This window comes from Lycorma delicatula, chromosome 2 (assembly GCF_047948215.1).
Source record: "Lycorma delicatula isolate Av1 chromosome 2, ASM4794821v1, whole genome shotgun sequence".
Lineage (NCBI taxonomy): Eukaryota > Metazoa > Arthropoda > Insecta > Hemiptera > Fulgoridae > Lycorma > Lycorma delicatula.
The window spans coordinates 33,373,809-33,392,292 of NC_134456.1; the positions used below are offsets into that span (position 1 = coordinate 33,373,809).

At 27.2% G+C, this 18,484-nt stretch overlaps 2 protein-coding genes across 8 annotated transcripts in view; one reads left to right on the forward strand and one right to left on the reverse strand.

The window, feature by feature from the left end:
* jp (junctophilin) overlaps nt 1-18,484 on the reverse strand; it is a 367,551-nt gene that overhangs the window by 320,173 nt on the left and 28,894 nt on the right. The window lies entirely within an intron of this gene.
* Nucleotides 1-18,484, forward strand: part of LOC142320622 (uncharacterized) — a 150,159-nt gene that overhangs the window by 73,754 nt on the left and 57,921 nt on the right. For 2 of the 5 annotated variants that reach the window (XM_075358627.1, XM_075358630.1), the window contains exon 1: nt 10,895-11,226. The exons of the other annotated variants lie outside the window; for them this stretch is intronic. The gene's annotated coding sequence lies outside the window, so the exon portion shown is untranslated. Of the gene's footprint in view, nt 1-10,894; nt 11,227-18,484 lie in introns of those variants that run through there. 5 annotated transcript variants of the gene reach the window in all.

An 18,484-nucleotide genomic window follows, 5' to 3' on the forward strand; every position in this document is an offset into this window, starting at 1 on the left:
ACGGAAAATCCACATCAGCTGCATGAGTCTCCTTTTCACAGACAAAAAGTGGGTGTTTGGAGTCCAATTTCACGTAGATGAATTGAATCTTCATAACATTCTTTCATAGTACAGTGAACAGTGAGAGCTACATGCAGATGATGCTCACTATACTGTTGGTTTATAAACACTTGCAGATCGGCTAGAATACACATGATTTCAGCAGAACAATGCTACGACTTTCATAGCATTGAAACACTTTCAACACTATGGCATATACAGCCAACAACAACAATATGAATTCCTTGGATCAGTATTTTCATTGACAAGTAATTTCGATAGGTTGTGGCCCATCGGTCTCCTGATTTATCTCCTCCTGGCGTTTTCTTGTGAGGATATCTTAAGGATGCTGTTTAGAAAACTCATCGTCACATCAGTTCCCGAATTGCAGAGCGAAATTGAACGATGTGTCGCTGCAGTTCCTCTACAAACATTACATGTTTTTAAGAGCATGCAACGTCGTATTCAATTATGTGAATCGCATTATGAAGGCCAACTTCAACAAATATTGTCACTTATTCATTTTCCCATAAGGTTGCGTCACTTTTTGAATATTCTGTATTTTTGTATCTCAAACATATTCGAAATAATGTTTTTGTCAGTTTAATACTATTCGTTTTCAAACTTAAAAAAAAATTTACGATTACATAATGCGTCATTCAAGTAAATTTTTGTCATTTCCTATATCTTCTAAACTAAACTAAATTTATGTAAATTTTTCATTGCATTAGGCAAGTAGAATTCTAAAATTAAAACCGATAGTTAATAAATATATATTAAAATATAACCAAAACAGCAATAAATTGGGTAAAACTTACAAAAAAGTCCAGAAAAGTTACGTAAAAAAAAATTGTAATAAAAACTGTTTAAAATATTTACAAATCTAATTTTCTGTATAAAAACTACATATCAAAAGTTTTAAGTATAAAAAAGTAGCAATTGCATTGTTGTTTCATTTACCTTCTGAAATTAATTTTTCAATTATATTTGTTTCTTAATATAATTTACATGAAAAGCAGTTTTAGTTTAATAATTCTAATGAATCTATCTTTTTGAATTCAACATACGGTCTGAGCGATTATTTAATTTTTTTAAGAGATACAGTAGAGATTTTATTTAATAAAGGCTACTAGCGAACTTGTAGTCAAAATTTTATATTTCCTTCTTTCACTATTTTTTAATTATATAAGAATCTCAACACTTATATTTTTTAAAGCGTTTAAATAAGATATCAGAATTAAAATATTAAATTACATAACCTATTTATTCATTACTATAAAACGCAAAATGCAAAAATTAATGCTTAGATAAAAGATTTAATACAGATTTGCTTCATAAAAAAAATTAAAAATAGTAATAATAATGCTCTTCGCTATCCAGAACCTTTCTACAAAGAGAGAGTGCTTATATGTTCCGACTGTTTCAGCGCACTAACTGATATTCGGAATAAGAACATTGAAAGCCTTAAAATCCTAAAAAAATATTGACCTTCTCGCAAAAATTCTCTCCATTCTGTATGTATTAAATCGAATGAGACAGCCATATGTATTTGAATGGACTCCAAGTCATGTTGATATCTTAGGAAATGAAGCTGCCAGAATAGCAACAATTTTTGAGAATACGCATCTAATCTCTAATCGTGTGGAAAACGATAAAGATCAACTAACATTATCAGAAACACGTGGAGTAATGAATGGGAGAAGACTAAACACAATAAAAATTATTCTATATAAATGGAAGAGCGACGCGAAACTGATCTGTCGGGAACAAGTGGCGGCGACCAGAGTCAGAATCGGTTACACACGATAACAAATTCAAATTTGTTAACCGGAAAGACCAATTTTCAGTTTATGTGATATTGGAAGAATGTTAACAAATTATTTATATAATAATAATGATATTAAATAATGTTAACAAATAAATTAATACAGAAAATGGGTAAGAAGGAAAAATATTTGCTTTCCTAAAAGCCAGCAGATTACTAACGCGATTGTAATAAGCTTTCGACGAAAGACAGTGTGGGTTAAGTTTAACTGAAAATCCTCTATGTGAAGGTCGTCTTCATACCTCAACACAGGAGTCTCAAAATTACATGGTACTGTCAAAATCTTTATGTGTATTCTTCTTTTAATGTGTGTTTTATGATTACCTTTTATTTATTCTTTTCTTTTTTATGTAAATGGCGGGGTCCTTTACACCCTATACTTGATATGTATGTGTGCGTTTCATTTAATATGTTTGTGTTTTATTAAAATGTAAGGTTACACACTTACATCTGATGATATCCTACTGGTGATTTATTCGTTCTTGTTTCTTTTTTAAAACTATGACAAGGGACCTTAGAAGTCGATTGCCCATATAACTAACAAAAAAATAAATAAATAAAAAGGAATACAAACACAATAATAATTTTAATAAGAGGATAAGTGGAAAACCTCTAATTTTCGACAAAATATTTCTAATAAAAATTGTAGAAAAGAGGTTCACACAATCATATATTTATTTATTGTAATTTAAAATAATTTTATCTTCCCTTTAATTTTATAAATATTATTGTTAATAAAACTTTAGATAAAATAAACAAACATAAAATTATTTCGATAAAATCTAAGTAATTGGTTAAGTGACCAATTTTTCTTCCGCCACTTCCGTCCTATGTCGATTAAACGTCATAGATTATGATTTTGTTCCTAGACACCCTTATCAACTTATTATAAGATAGCGACTATTTTATATTAAAATTAAATTTAAAACTTACACTATGTTCAAGCATAAAGTAAGTTAGAGGTTGGGTACGACCTACTACTGAGCTCTAGTCAACTGTGCATCTACCAACATTACACCATCTAACAAAAAAAAATTGTCTTAAACTCATAAAATAAAATAAACTTCATTATATTTAATTTAAAAAATTCAGGGATAAAATCTTCTTGTTAGTCGACTAGGCTACTTACTCTAATAAATTGCTAGGCATCTACTAAAATAAATAATAATAAATAGTTAAATCTCCTTAATACCTAAAACTTATTAATTAAATGGTCAAATATTTTTATGAAACTTTTGTCTTTAAATTATTTAAAGAAACACAAATTTTAACAAATTTATTTTAATATACTTTTTCAACATTTTATAAGTAATTATAAATCCTTTTTTATAACTATGGTTTTTATTTCTAGATAAAAAATGTAATTTCAATAATTTCAAAGAAAAGTATTCTGATTTATGGAATATATATAAAACACTTCAAATATAATGTGCATTCTAACTTAATGTATATTAGAACTAGTAATTAACTTCAACAAAAATAAATTATTACAGTTAATTAGGTTTAATTTTACATCACAAATACATGTAAATAGAACCTTGTATAGCATAATTAATCTTACTAAATTTATAAAATTGTTCTGTCATTTACCTCATTCCTCTGTTCTGCTCATAAAAAAATATTTTAATAAGAAAAAATACATTTTAAAGGGGAAAATATCCAGCATTAACTACTCTTTAAAATAATTTATATTATATTTTATATATTAAATAAAATCTCATTGCGATCAACATCGATACAACTTTTAAACGTAAGAAATAAATGATAAATTCTCTAATATATATATCAATAACTACTTTTACGATTCCTCTCGATATATAACGATGAATTATTACTTGATCTGTATTTTATTCACTAGGGATGGGAGTTGTACCTCCTTCCTTAGATATAACGATATATGATTGAAATTTTTTCTATGTCGAACATCGAATACAGTTCACATTTTATTAGCCGAACCCGTATCTCTCATCGGTATAAATACAAATTAACTTAATTAAAAATTGTTTCACTCATTAAATTAAACCAGTTTATGATAAATATAATAGAAAAATATTACTGTCTATATATAAAAATTTTCATTCAAAGTATTTTACGCTTCGAATATAAAATCGGGACAGAAAAAAAATTTGAACAAATATTATTATAACTTGAAAAGGTAATCATCATACAAATGTAAAATTTTCTATTCTATGAACAAAATTGGTTGTAACAGATGTTCTGCTTCATTTTTATAGTACGTATTTGAAAACAAAGCAATCGATTTTAGGTAGATTTCATAAGAAAGAATGGGTATCATGATTCGACTTCTGGAAAATTTCTATATATCTTCGCGTTTCACATCCCCAGACCCCAAAACCATCGTCAGCTCAAAGGTTTATATATACATCTATATATATATATATATATATATTGTATTACTTTTGTGTGGATACGATAACTGCCGTAATTTTGCTCCAATCACTTTCAAATTGTTCCCTAAAAATAACTCGACCAAAAATCTCGATCGAGTTTGTTAACAGCCAAAATCGAACCATGGAAAGGCGGTGGCTTTTTCGAAAAAAACAAATATTGCTACAACCATTTTATATCGAATTCGTTTAAGTTCCTACGATTTTTTGAATAAAGGCCTTAAGTAAGTAAAGTTTTTTGATATCACCAACCATTGGCTCAGGTAGTGGAAAAAATTATTAGGTTTTGAGGACAAAAAAAATCATATCTCTCATAACAGGGACAGTATCGAATCTTTAAAGTAGTCGTTAGGCCTCTAAACATTACCTAAAACCTTTTTCTGAAGCAATTGTTGATATGATCAATCCTTACGGCAAGGATGATCAAAACCAAAAAAAAACACAGAAAAAACAAAACATCCCTATAACTTTCTTTTTAAGTAAAATATAGAATTTAATTGAAGTTCCTACTATTCTTTGGATAACGGTCTAAAACTTATGTAAGTAAAGTTTTTTGATATAACCAACCACTGGTCCAGGGGGTGGAAAAAATGGGGTTTTGAAGACAAAAAAACCATTCCTCCCTAAATAGGCACAGTATCGAATCGGTTTAAAGCGGTCGCTAGGCTCTAAACATTACCTAAAACTTTTGTCTGCAACAACTTTTGATATTAACAACTCGTACGGCAACGGATGACCAAAATGTTGCTGGAATTGTAAGATGAGGCTAGTCATATGCTAAACATGTGAAACTTTATTCACATGCAACCATTGTCGTATTGAGTAAACTTGAAGTTTTTCTTAATTTTAAGGTGAACATCTTTTTATCCTCTCTTAGCACTGGTGAAATCTTTTTTCAATTTTTTTTTAGTTTAAATACATTGATTTATTGATAATTATTAACCTGTGATTGTAAAAAAAGTTTTGCTTTAAATAATAATTCAATAAGAACAATTAAAAAAAAAAAAATGAAAAAATCAGAAGTTATTAGTGAAAAAAAGTTTTATGTACTTTTCATTAAAAAATAAAAAATAAAAAAATAACAACAAATGAAGTCGGATTCGAACCGATGTACCTTCCCTTTATAAGAGCAAAATATTTCATTAAATAAATTTTTATTTGGCTCTAACTCTGGAACCAATGAAAATAAGTATCACTTATGATAAATCATTGAAAAGTTCTCAACCGTTGAAAAGCTTATTACTGTAGTCAAGAACTCCAAAATCCAATGTTTTGAGCTTTTTTGGATACTTTTGGTCAAGTCGATTGCAATCAAAAGGGAAGTAACAATTCTTGACCAAAATTTGACCAAAACCAAAATTTATTTAGGACTACTGTAACAATTAGATGTTACAGTAGTCCTAAATCCAAAATATCAACATTCTACGCCTAATCGTTTTTGAGTTATGCGAGATACATACGCACATACGTACGTACAGACGTCACGCCGAAACTAGTCAAAATGAATTCAGGGATGGTCAAATGGAAATTTCCGTTGAAATCTGAAAACCGAAATTTTTCGTAATCACAATACTTCCTTTACTTCGTACAAGGATGTAAAAATCCTGAGATTTATAAATAATAATTAATTATTTTAATTGATCGCAAATTATTTGTATTGGTAACTGGTCCCTAGTTATTGAATTTACTGCTGTAACAATTCGATTTCTCAGATCTTGAAGAGTAGCAGGCTTAATTGATAAACCCACCGGGTTGGTCTAGTGGTTAACTCGTCATCGCAAATCAGCTGATTTCGAAGTCGAGAGTTCTAAGTTTCAAATCCTAGCAAAGGCAAGAGTAACGTTTTTTTACGGATTTGCATACTAGATAGTGGATATCAGTATTCTTTGGTGGTTGGGATTCAATTAACCACACATCTCAGCAATGGTCGACCCGAGACTTTTCAAGACTACGCTTCATTTACATTCATACATATCATCCTCATTCATCCTCTGAAGTAATAGCTTACGGTAGTTCCGGAGGTTAAACAGAAAAAAAGATAATAACCCTGAAGAACAGGGTTGCATATATATATATATATATATATATATATCTGTTATTTATATTCTAATGTCGACATATTATAAAATAGAATTATAAACGAGTGTTCCGGGCTAAAGTAATAAAAAAATATTATTACATTTTACATTTTCTATTTAAAAATTAAAGAATTAAAACATTTCATTTAATAGAACCTAATAATATTAAAAATGCCTATCTTATAAAAACAAAATCACGTTTAATGACACGCTTATAATTAATTATAATATGAAAACAAGTTTAAATTTAATATTATATTATATTATAATACAATACGAATAGGATAGGATAGCTTACACTTTATCAAAGCATCACTTTATATTTAAATGACTTGAAAATAATGACATGATATTTAATTATTAAAGGTCTTATGTTTAATATAAACGAGGTCATGTTTTTAAATGGACTTTTTTTCAAAATCAGTAAAAGATTTAATAATTAAAAATAAATTATTGTTTTTATTTTTACGTAAAATATATTTTTTTCAAACCGAATGAATTATCCAATTTTTAAAGGGTTGTAAATGGGTAAAAGCTCAAAAAATTACAAAATAGTTTATTTCATTATATTTTTGGAGAATCTAATGTTTTAGGTAGATTTCATAAGAAAGTATTGTAATGAGTACCATGATTCGACTTCCGGAAAATTTCGACATATCTTCGCGTTTCACATCCTGAGACCCCAAAACCACCGTCAGGTCAAAGTTTATATATATATATATATATATATATATATATATATATAAAACCCGACCCAAAATCTCGGTGGAGATTTTACCAAATTTGAGAGATTTTACTAATTATGTTAACGGCCAAAATCGGACCATGGGAATAGAAACTTAGCTTTTCGAAAAAAAACAAAATATCGTTATAACGTTCTTATTAAATAAAACATCGAATTCGTTTAAGGTTCTTACTATTTTTTTGGATAAGGGCCTAAAACTTATATAAGTAAAGTTTTTTGATATCACCAACCATTGGCCCACGAGGAAGAAAAAATGGGGTTTCGAAGACAAAAAAATCATACCTCCCTTAATAGGTACAGTATCGAATTGGTTTAAAGTGGTGGTTAGTTGTCTAAACATTACCTAAAACTTTTATCTGAAACAATTTTTGATATGACCAACCCTTACGGCAAGGCATGACCAAACTTTTGCTGGAATTGTAAGAAGATGAGCTTTTCGTATGTTAAACACGTGAAAATTTTTTCACATGCAACCATTGTAGTATTGAGTAAATTTGTAGTTTTTCTTAATTTTAAGGTGGAATTCATTTTTACCCCCTACTTAGCACCAAAATCTACCTCCGCCTTCCGGCGTGCCGAAAGGGATTTTTTTTATATTACTACAACGAAAAACTTTATAATTATTATTATTATTATTTTATCAAACCTTAATCAGAGTTAGTAGATTGTTTAAGGTGAATAGAATTTGAATAATAAAAACAGTTATCAATGAAAAGTCTAGTAAGAGTTTCCCGAGCGAAAATTATTATTATTATTATTACTATTCTCTCAATTATTAACTCACTTCTAATAAATTTATTATGTCTAACTTATACTTATGCTACATACGACATTAAGTTAATATAATTTATTTGCCTCGTGTTTTGGTTGTTTTATGGTATACATATATATATATTTTATTAAACGTTATTTTTTCTGCCAATTTAGGGTTAAACATTTGATTTAAAAATCAATATTTATATATTTTATGAATTTTATTAAACCTTACATTAGTGCGTTTGAACCAAGTTGATAGCTTACACCGTTATTGTGTAATGATTATCACAAAATTTTAATTTTGGTGGTAATTTTGAGGTGAAACCGACAGCCAATCGCGGCCATTTATTATTAGTATTTTTTGTAATCTTCTTTCGATAATAAATCCGAAATCCAATATTTTATTACATACTAATATTTAAGCCTATCGTTATAAATGACAATATGATTTTAGAACAATTTTTTTTTAGGTGGATTCTCTTTCATAAAGATGTAACTGCAATACTTCAGAAGTTTGTTTTACAAAAGCTGAAAAAATCATATTGATTTATAGCTTAAACATTTTTTAAGTTAATTTAAGCTACAGACCAAAAATAAATAAAAATGGAATTTTTTTTATTATGTCATATGAATCGTATATATTTTCTACTTCTTGAGTGTAAAATTTAGCCATTTACCTTTAAGAATTAGATTTAACTTTAGTTGGAGTTAGCGTGCTTAAATGCAATTGTAATTTCAACCCTGAAATTCATCTGAAAACAAGTAAAGTACATTTTAAGTCAGATTATGTAATATTGCACTTGGTTATTTTTAAATTAGAAAATAATCAGGATATATTTTACATGTTGTTTCAAAGATTTCGTTGCTTTGTTAAATAAAATCTGTAAAACAAAAAGTTTTAGTTTACTTTTCGTCCTAATGTATGTTTTCACTAAAGTATGTAGGGACAAAAATCTGGTTTCTATTGTTTAAATTTACTTCAAGTAAAAAGTATAGAATAATATTGTTAAACTTTCCTAGCTTTTATAATGAAATTAAAATTTAACCTTCTCCCAGACCCAACTAGTGGGAAAGTTTGAAAATTAATTCACTCTTACAATGTAATTTATTTAAGGAGAATTAACTGTAAAAAATAATATTTTAGTTGGTTTTGAAGACAATTTAAATCTAACCTGAACATGTAATTTTGATTTTTACTTAATTGCAGTTTGCCTATTAAATATTAAAAGCAGTTATTTTGAGTTTAATCAAATTACTTTTTTTATAAAATAGTTTAAATTCTTTAATTCCTTTTCTCTAAGATAAAGTGTAAAATTATTATTATCTTGTACGTTTCATGAAAAAAAATTAATAAAGATTTACCCCCATCAATATGTGCAAAATTAGAAAAATTAAAACGTTCTTCTGCTTTTAAATGCGTTATTCACATTTGGAGATAAGAGCAGAATTTAGTGAAAAAGTTTTTTTTTTAAATGTATTTAAGTCAATTAAATCAGTATTAATTTTGAGAAAATAAATTATAAAACTCCAGTTTAATTGTTAAAATTATTTTTTTCAAACATGCTAACTGGTATTGTTTCCTAAAACATATATCTTATCTGAAAAGGCTTGCAAGTAAACTTTTTATGAAGTTCAACTCCCTTCAAAATGCAGGAATCTCTCTGTAATGCTTTGAAATAGCATTCCCACTCTCTTGTTTGATTGTTTTTTAGAAATATAAGTTTCAAACCATTTAAAATCTGACCTGGAAAACCGAATTTGACTTCAGGTCAAATCGTTCCTAATACATTAAGAAAGATACAGGTAAATATAAACTCACACAAAATACATATAAATACATCTAATATATGTGCCTATAAAGCAACTTCCTCGGACTAACTTAATGACTGATTCATCAATGACCAGCAAAAAACTACCGAAGATAAATTGTTGAAAATTTGTGTACATGTTCTTCTTACGGTGTAAGTGCACACTAAGAAAGGATTCTTTGGAATTACGAGTTTAACAGGTTAAAATGGAGTTAAAACGAAATTTATGTAACGAACTTTTTTAATTTCTCAGTAACGAATGAAGATATCAGCTTGAATTTGTGTGTGTGTGTGTGTGTGTGTGTGTGTGTGTGTGTGTGTGTGTGTGTGTGTGTAATTTTAAAAAATTACAAATCTACAAAAAGTTTTTAGATTTTTTGAAATTCCGATTTATTTTGGTGTGTAATTTTCATGTAAATATAAAAAAAACTAATTTTTAGATTTTACGAAATTCGTCCTTGAAAGAAGTGAAGAAAAATAATTTTAACAATGATTGCAAATTTTCCCTTTTCCGACTACACTAAACGAGATATTCAGAAGACTCGGGCTTGCAAATACTCTTCAGATAAATATCTAAAAGCCATTTTCGGACTTTTTTGAATTTTGACTTTTTAAAGGGTGTGACGGTGTACGGCGCGGCGGCTCAACCAACACGGTGTGCGACGCAAATGGCTGCAGTTCCGGTTACTTGACTAAAAAACATAAATAAAAGTAATTAAGGAAAATAGAGAGAAACGAAGTACGGTTACCTCCTAGTGAGGTTTTTCGGGTAACGCTAAGAACCGAAAAATAGGTAATTGCATTTGCCTAAACACACACATCGAGACCTGGTAGTAGCTAAAAAGCTGGTTGGAGAAAACATATATATATATATGTAATATATATATATATATATATATATATATATATACAATTTGTATAATTGTACAATGTAACTAAAAGGAAATTTAAATTTTATTTGATAAAGATAATAATTTCAGCAATGCGGCCAGTTAATATGTTGATTTATTCGGAGTTTGTTCTAATATTTAATTCCAACAACACCAAAAGAAAAAACTAAAATGGTTTACTTATATCAAATATGATACCCATAATGGCCATTGTGCCTACATGTGTAATTTTCGTTGCAGAACGTTCCGAACATTACCGATAACTTCCGATTTAAAAAAAACTACTATTCTGCTGCCAGTGAAGAATTATGTTAAACAGTTAGGCGCGTTGTTGTTTGTCGTGTGCGTGTAGCAACTAGCAGTTTGTAGTCTCGATGTTGAACGACTGTAAATTACAATTACTTTTCAGTTATTTATTGTTACTAGAAATAACAAGAAATATTAATTACTCTATGTTTTTTTTTTTTTAAATGTGCAATAATTATTCTAAAGCATATAATTGAAATACTGTATTTATCGGACTAGTCTACCTAGTCAGCCTACACTAATAAACGTTTTTAAATATTTAACATGTACAGTAAAATCGTACTTTAATGAATAGCACCAGTAATGTTAGAGTAAGAAGGAAAACTTAAACACGAGATTTCTATTTCTGTTACAGACGGCATAAAACCCAGGTAAAATTTAAATTATACAGTTACATTTTAAAGTTTCAGTTCGTTTTGTTCACTAAATTAATTTTATGACTTTATTGATTATTATATTTGACCTTTGTTAAATTATTAAAAGATTTTTTTATTACTATTATACATTGTTCACATAGTAACATGACTTCGAAGAACCATACATTATTTTTTTTAATTTTTCAACAGTTATAGTATGTAATCTACAAGGGGAAAATTTGGTAATCGTACTAAAGATCACCTTTCCACTTTTTTTTGTTATTTTTAGATGCAGGAAATTAATCATAAAAATAAGAAATGAATAAAATTAGGGAATATATTCTATTCATTAATACGTATATATAAATTTTTATGTATGCGAATTGGCGTTTATTTGGGTTAATACTTGGAATTAATTGGACTATACAAATTTCAATTTGGCATGCAAAATTCCATATATGAGTACTAATGCTGTTTGCAGTCGGAGTCATAAAAGGGTGTTGTGATCTCTATGGGTAAGGACTAATGAAAATTTTACTCGAATGAGTTTTGAGGTTTTTGAAAAACGGACCGTTTTGTCTTACAAAGTTTTCCCAAAAATGATTCTCAGATTAAAAAGAAATGATGTAATCGAAATTATCAACTTCCTCCAGATTTGGTGTTTTTTTTTTTTCAGCGTAATACATGTTCGTACGTAAGATATTATCGTTCTAATTGTTAACATGTAATTATATCTAAGCATCTATTAAGATTAATAACGATTTATGAGTCAAAATCTTCTAATTTGTAAAAAAAGTGTAAACACGTATATCATGAAACATTTCTAAGAGAAAAAACTATTTACCGATTGTTTTTTAACTGTTATTTAACGTTTTAGAGTGGTTAATTTTTTTTAAAGTGTCCTGCTTGTTTCTTATGATTATCAATTAAAACCCTTTTTGAATTAAAAATAATTTTTTATGCGATTTAAAAAAATAAAGTTTTTTCAATATGAAACGAATGAATTTTTCGTTATGTATGTTCAAGTATTCTTCACCACATACATCGATTACGTCAATTATATTTTACGAGGAATTTTTCAATTTGAGCCGTATGGATATTTTTTAGGGTGCTCAAGTCTTTTTCTTCATTAGATAATCAAATTTAAAAGAATATAATAAGTTAAAATTTTTTGTTAATGACACAATAATCATCAGAGATGTAAATCAATCGATACTAACTAACCCAGATTTCAATTAATTTTTTTACGACCGTTACAGGACGGAGAATCATTTTAATTTCCTAGTATCTGACAAATTCACAACTAAATGATATTCACCAGCAATTTAAAAAAATTAAAATTTCAATAAAGACAATCTCTAATCCCTACAATGTTCCTTTCTTTTCATTAAAAAATACGTAGCGAAACTTTAATTCGGCGGAGGCTTGTTGTGGGAAAATCTGGTTAAAATTTATTTCGATTCATTAAAATTTGTTTCGTATATTTGCTAAGTTTCATAAGCAATAAAGATAATTGGGCGACCTGATATGATGCACAAATCACTCCTGAAAATGTAATGTTAATTTTTAAGAATAATAACTTCGTCCCGTGCCAGATTTTTAAAAGGTGATTATTGAATTGATTTATTGCTTTCTTCACTGAAGCAATATACGGAGTACATCAACGAGGTAGGCCAACGAATTGCAAATGTTGTTCCCTATTAACAAATGTCACCTTGTTAACAAGTAGCGCTCTGAGAGAAAAAAATAAAAAACAACTTTCACGGGTACTACATGAACGGAAGGTGTTTTATGCAGGTGATTCAGGAAGAAAAGGGATTAATATAGGAACTGGTTCTAGAGCTTGAAATGAAGAAAAACGTTCATACACATGTGTTCAAACACATTTTGTTATCGAGTTACGGCTAGCGAAAAATTTCACTCGGATTTCAGTTTCCCCGGTGAAATGAATTCATAATGAAATTTTTAAGGCGATATACAAAGAATAAAATTTATGGTTTCTTATGTTTTTTAACCTGAAAAATCGAATAAAACAGGTCCCAGAGCTGTATCTCCCTCATTTTCAAAATATCCAACGTAAAACAAAAAAATTCGGTGACCAAAATACGTTTTCTTTTTAGATTTGAAGTGATTTATTAAATGAATAAAAAATGTGTAAATTTTATTATCGGAACTTATAGATGATTGATTTTTTTTAAAATTTAATAAAAGTTTATGAAAACAAAAAAAAAATCAAATTTTATTATTAAAAATAAAACAAACAAAAAAATTAAAAACCGTTGTTTTTAGGACAATAAATTTAGATGTTTGAAAAAATAAAATATTTTTAATTTATTTTAAAAAATTACTCACGATTTATACTGTGTTAATTTAAATCAATGTTCCAAAATTCCACCGTTGACATCGATGCACTTTTCAACTAGTTTCCTTATATTTTCTGTGGCCAACCTAGTAATATCTTCGTGTTCCTTAATGAGGGCAGTAGCACTGGCAATGCAAGCGATCAGTTCATCACACTTATTTACTTTCTGCTTGTATACCTCGCAATTCATCGATCCCCAAAAACAGTAATCTAAGGAAGTAAGATTTGGTGTTCTAAGGGCCAATTTACAAGTCTTCTATGTCCAATCCATTTACCAATAATTTTTCTTCTTTTTGTGATTTACGTTGGATATGAAAACTACAGGAAATACAGCTTTAGGATCTGTTTTTTTTTTTTTTTTTTAGATTTTTCAGGTCAAAAAGTGTAAGAAACCGTCAAGTTTACTCTACATAATGCCTTAAAATTTTAGTATTTTAAGCTAAAATACCAGGAAAACTGAAATCGAGCAAAATTTTGCTAGCCGTAACTTGATAAAAAAAGCATTTTCTGACACGTTTATATGAGCTTTTTCCTTATTTCAACTCTAGAATCAGTTCCTAAATTATTTCCCTTTCCTCCTGAATCATATATATACACCAAGTCACAAGAAAAACAGATTAATGTACCCCCATTTTGTAGCTAAATAATAGGTTCTATGCTTTAATTCAGCAAGGGAAATTCTTTTTTTTTTTATATATTTATGGAATATAAAATCGGTATCATTAGCTTATCACTCTCAGCCTCCATATTTGTTTTGTATATGTCCTCTATAAACAACACTCCGAAATGTAGAATGACATATTTATCTTCGTTTGTAATTTCTAAATTTTTACTAGCCAAATAAATTAACATTAATATAAAAATTTCACTCCAAAATTATTAAGTTATAATTTTTTACTGGTTGTTATATTAAAAATGTTCACGTTTTAAAATTTAAGTATCTTAACTGTTACATACCTCTTTTTTGAAAAACTCTTTTAAAATATAATTAACCAATATCAATAAAAGGTTCAGTTCAATCTATATTTGTATTTTTAACTGTTTTTTAACCTCATTCAACAAATTTTTCTAGTCTAATTCAACAAATGGATCGATTTATTTTCCATTGCGCTCAATATTTTGTAGAGGAAGTTCCTCTGACGGTCCTTTTTTAATTTTTTTCTATAAAATTTTCATTAAATTTTTTTTTAAGTTTTCATTAAATGGAAACGTTTGAAACGAAACATTTTACTGTCTACATAAACATTTGAATATAATTTTTTTATAATCATTACTTGGGAGTGAATTATTATAAGATAACGATGTATAGTCCGACGTTATTCTGATATAGAAATGCCTTTTTTTTTGCAAGTTCAAGAAAATTAGTTATAATATTTTATATAATAAAACAATACAAATTCCTACATTCCAAAATACCTTATCTCACGCATAGCATTATTTTAATTACGTCAAAGGTATTTCTGGGTACCTTACTTATAATTTTCATTAAAAAGCAGTAAAAATAATATATATATATATATATAAATATATACAAATAATTTCCAAATTACATATTGTCTTATGTCACGTTCCATAGTACTTTCTTATTTGTATGAGGAACCGCTTACTCGTCTTTAAAATCCTAAAATGTTTTTAATAAAAATTGAACCAAAAAAAATATAAAATAATCTTTTTTCATAATGAAATCTATTCAAAGAAAAGTTCCCGTAAAATGTAAAAATATTAATGGTTCAATTATTTTAGTTTCAACTTGAAATGAATGCCAGACTAAGTTTTAGTAAGTTGGTGATATGTTTTTAATTTTGTGTCTATTTCAAAAGTCGAAATTTAAAAAATTATATATTTTTCCTTTATAAGAAATTTTTTATCAAAAGTCGGTTTTATATTTTTTTTATTTTTTATTACATCGGTATTTATTTTAAACTATTAATAGAATAAAACTAGCTATAAATAAGATTAGATATTTTATTATATTTCAACTAGTAATAAAGACATAACTACATTACTATTATCAGTAAGTGTAGTTACAGACAACGGTTATCAGTTTTTTAATGCATAAATATGATTATTCCGTAATATTTAACAAACAACTCGTAATAGAGATAAACAACTACAAATATATATACAAATATTTAATAAACACGAAAATTAATGTGCAACAACAAATTTCTAGTTGTTTAACTTTCGCGTTATTTACATTCAACTTTAATTTTAATATCTTTAGACGTAATATCTTTTATATTGAGATTAAGTTGAACATTATTACCTCATTCATTATCTGTTTAAAATAATAACAAAAAGAAATTTTACATTTGTTAAACCAATAAAAATTTGTAACAATTACGGGCAGTACAAAATTAATTCCGTAAAATAAAGAATTCAAGTCTTTAAGAGTTATAAACACAGTTAAAACATTGTGTTTGAGAATATTCTAACAACTAAGCAAAAAGCTATATTTGTTGTTTTTGTTAAAAGTGAAAACTTTTTAATCTTACAACTTTTCAACGGAAAATAAATAATTTTTCAAGTATGTTGAAAGTTTAAAAATGCTTGAAAAACGTCTCAGCTGATTCCGTTGCAGTGAAACTTTAATGAGGAAGATTCTAGACTTAATTTCAGTCAGACAACCTATATATCTTAGAGATTAATTTTTTATCTTCAACATAAAAAACAGAAGCAACCATAACTGAAAATCAGTCTGTAGTTTTTAAGTGAAAATAAAATAACTAAGAATTTAAAAATGTATAAAAATAAATTTCTTTAGGAAGAAATCTTTCACGAAATTTGTTATTCAATGATAGTATTTTTTGATAAGTTAGAAACCACGTAGAATAGTTTTCGTAGGCTTTTTCGAGATATTGTATCCTCTTAGAGGTATTGTATCTCATTTCACTTGTATATTAAAAATATTTTATACAATCAACAAATTTCATTGGAGTTAATTGAACCGTTCCAGAAATCTACATAAAAACACATTTTGCCCCCTTACAACAAATCATACGTACATAAAAATTTGTAATATTAAGTTAAATTAAATTTTTAATATTTAGAATTTTTTGAACTCAAAAAAAATAAATAAACCCTACATTGTGAGCCCCTTTTTAAACGACAGAATACTTTTCTTTGGTTATACATTAATAAAAACGAGTTTAAAAATCATTACTTAATTGTAAATTTATCTGGATTAACTTATTTTTTAATAACAGTGTTTGTAAATTATTCTACTCTTAAGTTTCAATAATTTTATTTTTTTAACTTCAAACAGGAAATTTTATCATTAATAAAATAAGTAATTAAAATAAAAATATTTTAAACAATCTATAAATGAATTTAAGTTTATATAAAAATAATTTTGTGGTTTACAGACAATAAGAATTATTTTTGTGCTCTAAAAATACGTACAATATTTTTAGATTGAGTTTAAAATGACATCATGCAAATTATAAATGATAGGAGATAAATCATGGACACATTAAAACTTGGATCAATATGTACGGAATAAAAAATGGACAGAAGCCTTTTCAAGGCAAAATATAAACAAAATCTAATTTCATTAATAATTTTGATAAATGAAAATCAGAGTATTTAAAATGTAATTTAAATAATTAAGCTAACTATTGTATTACATGGAATTAATTTTTATTGATTAAGTTTTACTTACTATGATAGATTAGAAGATATGAATTATGCGATCTAAACAACACTACTTTCACCCATTAAACAATTAATAATAATTATTTTATTTTCATTAGTAAAAATATAAATACTATAAAATATCATGTACAAGTATGTTTTGTTAATTCTGGAAGTTTCTTCTTGTTAATAAAATAAAATCTATTTAAAATATTCAATCGTCTTTGTCGATTACATTAAAAGTTTTACAAATAAATATAGATTTTTTAAAAATGTCACATTTCAAGTACTTTTACTTACAATGTAAAAATATATATTTATGACGTAAGTAGAAATAAAAAAAAAAAAGAAGAAAAAATGGTCGAATGTTGTTCATAAATTATTTAAAGGAAGCAGTGTTCGACAAGACAATTGACTAAGAACGTCACACAGTATTAAGTAAGTAATTTAAATATTCTATAAATTGCTTTTTATCGATCAAGTAGTAATTTGATTATTAGAATGGTATATTTGATTTTTAATTAAATTTTATTTGACAGAATAATCTATTCTGTAATTTCCTAACAGCTATATTATTATTAAATACTCATTTTCTTAAAAGTTTACAGTAAATTTATAATAATTGTAACTTTGTCTATATAATAAAACAGTGCAATAATTTATTTATTATCGTATTTAAAGTTCGAAGAATAAAGGAAAAACTGGAAAAAAATACATAAGTACATATGTTCACAATAGAAAATGGTATACAAATTTTTTGCTCTATCTTTCTATCTCAATCTTGTACAATAACAAAAAACTGGGCTAAAAACCTATTTCCAGTTCGTGTGGGCACTCTACTGGACAGATCGAGATCAGGCTGATTTTTTTTTATTCTGCTTGGAATGACCCACAGATACGAGTACGTCATCGATCATCATCGGAACCCAAAATTGAGTCTCCTCTGAGAAATCCTCAAAGAATTCTTATTTATTACTTAATTGAGAAAATTTCCGAGGTTATTACTCACTGGGAAATCACTTTGAAGATCTATCGAAGCTTAATAATAAATCTTCGGGCATTTTTGAGCAAAAAAAAATAATAATAAATCAGCCCGATCCGTTCAGAAGAACTTCTAGACGGACTGGAAATAGGTGTTAAGCATGTGCTTTACCTGTAAGAAAGAAAAAAGAAAAACAAGGGAGTTGTGGGTGAGACGTGTTGTAAATATAATAGGTTTTTAGCGGAGCAACAAGGAGTCACTAGTTTTTATTTTGACTGTAACGCATATAAATCACT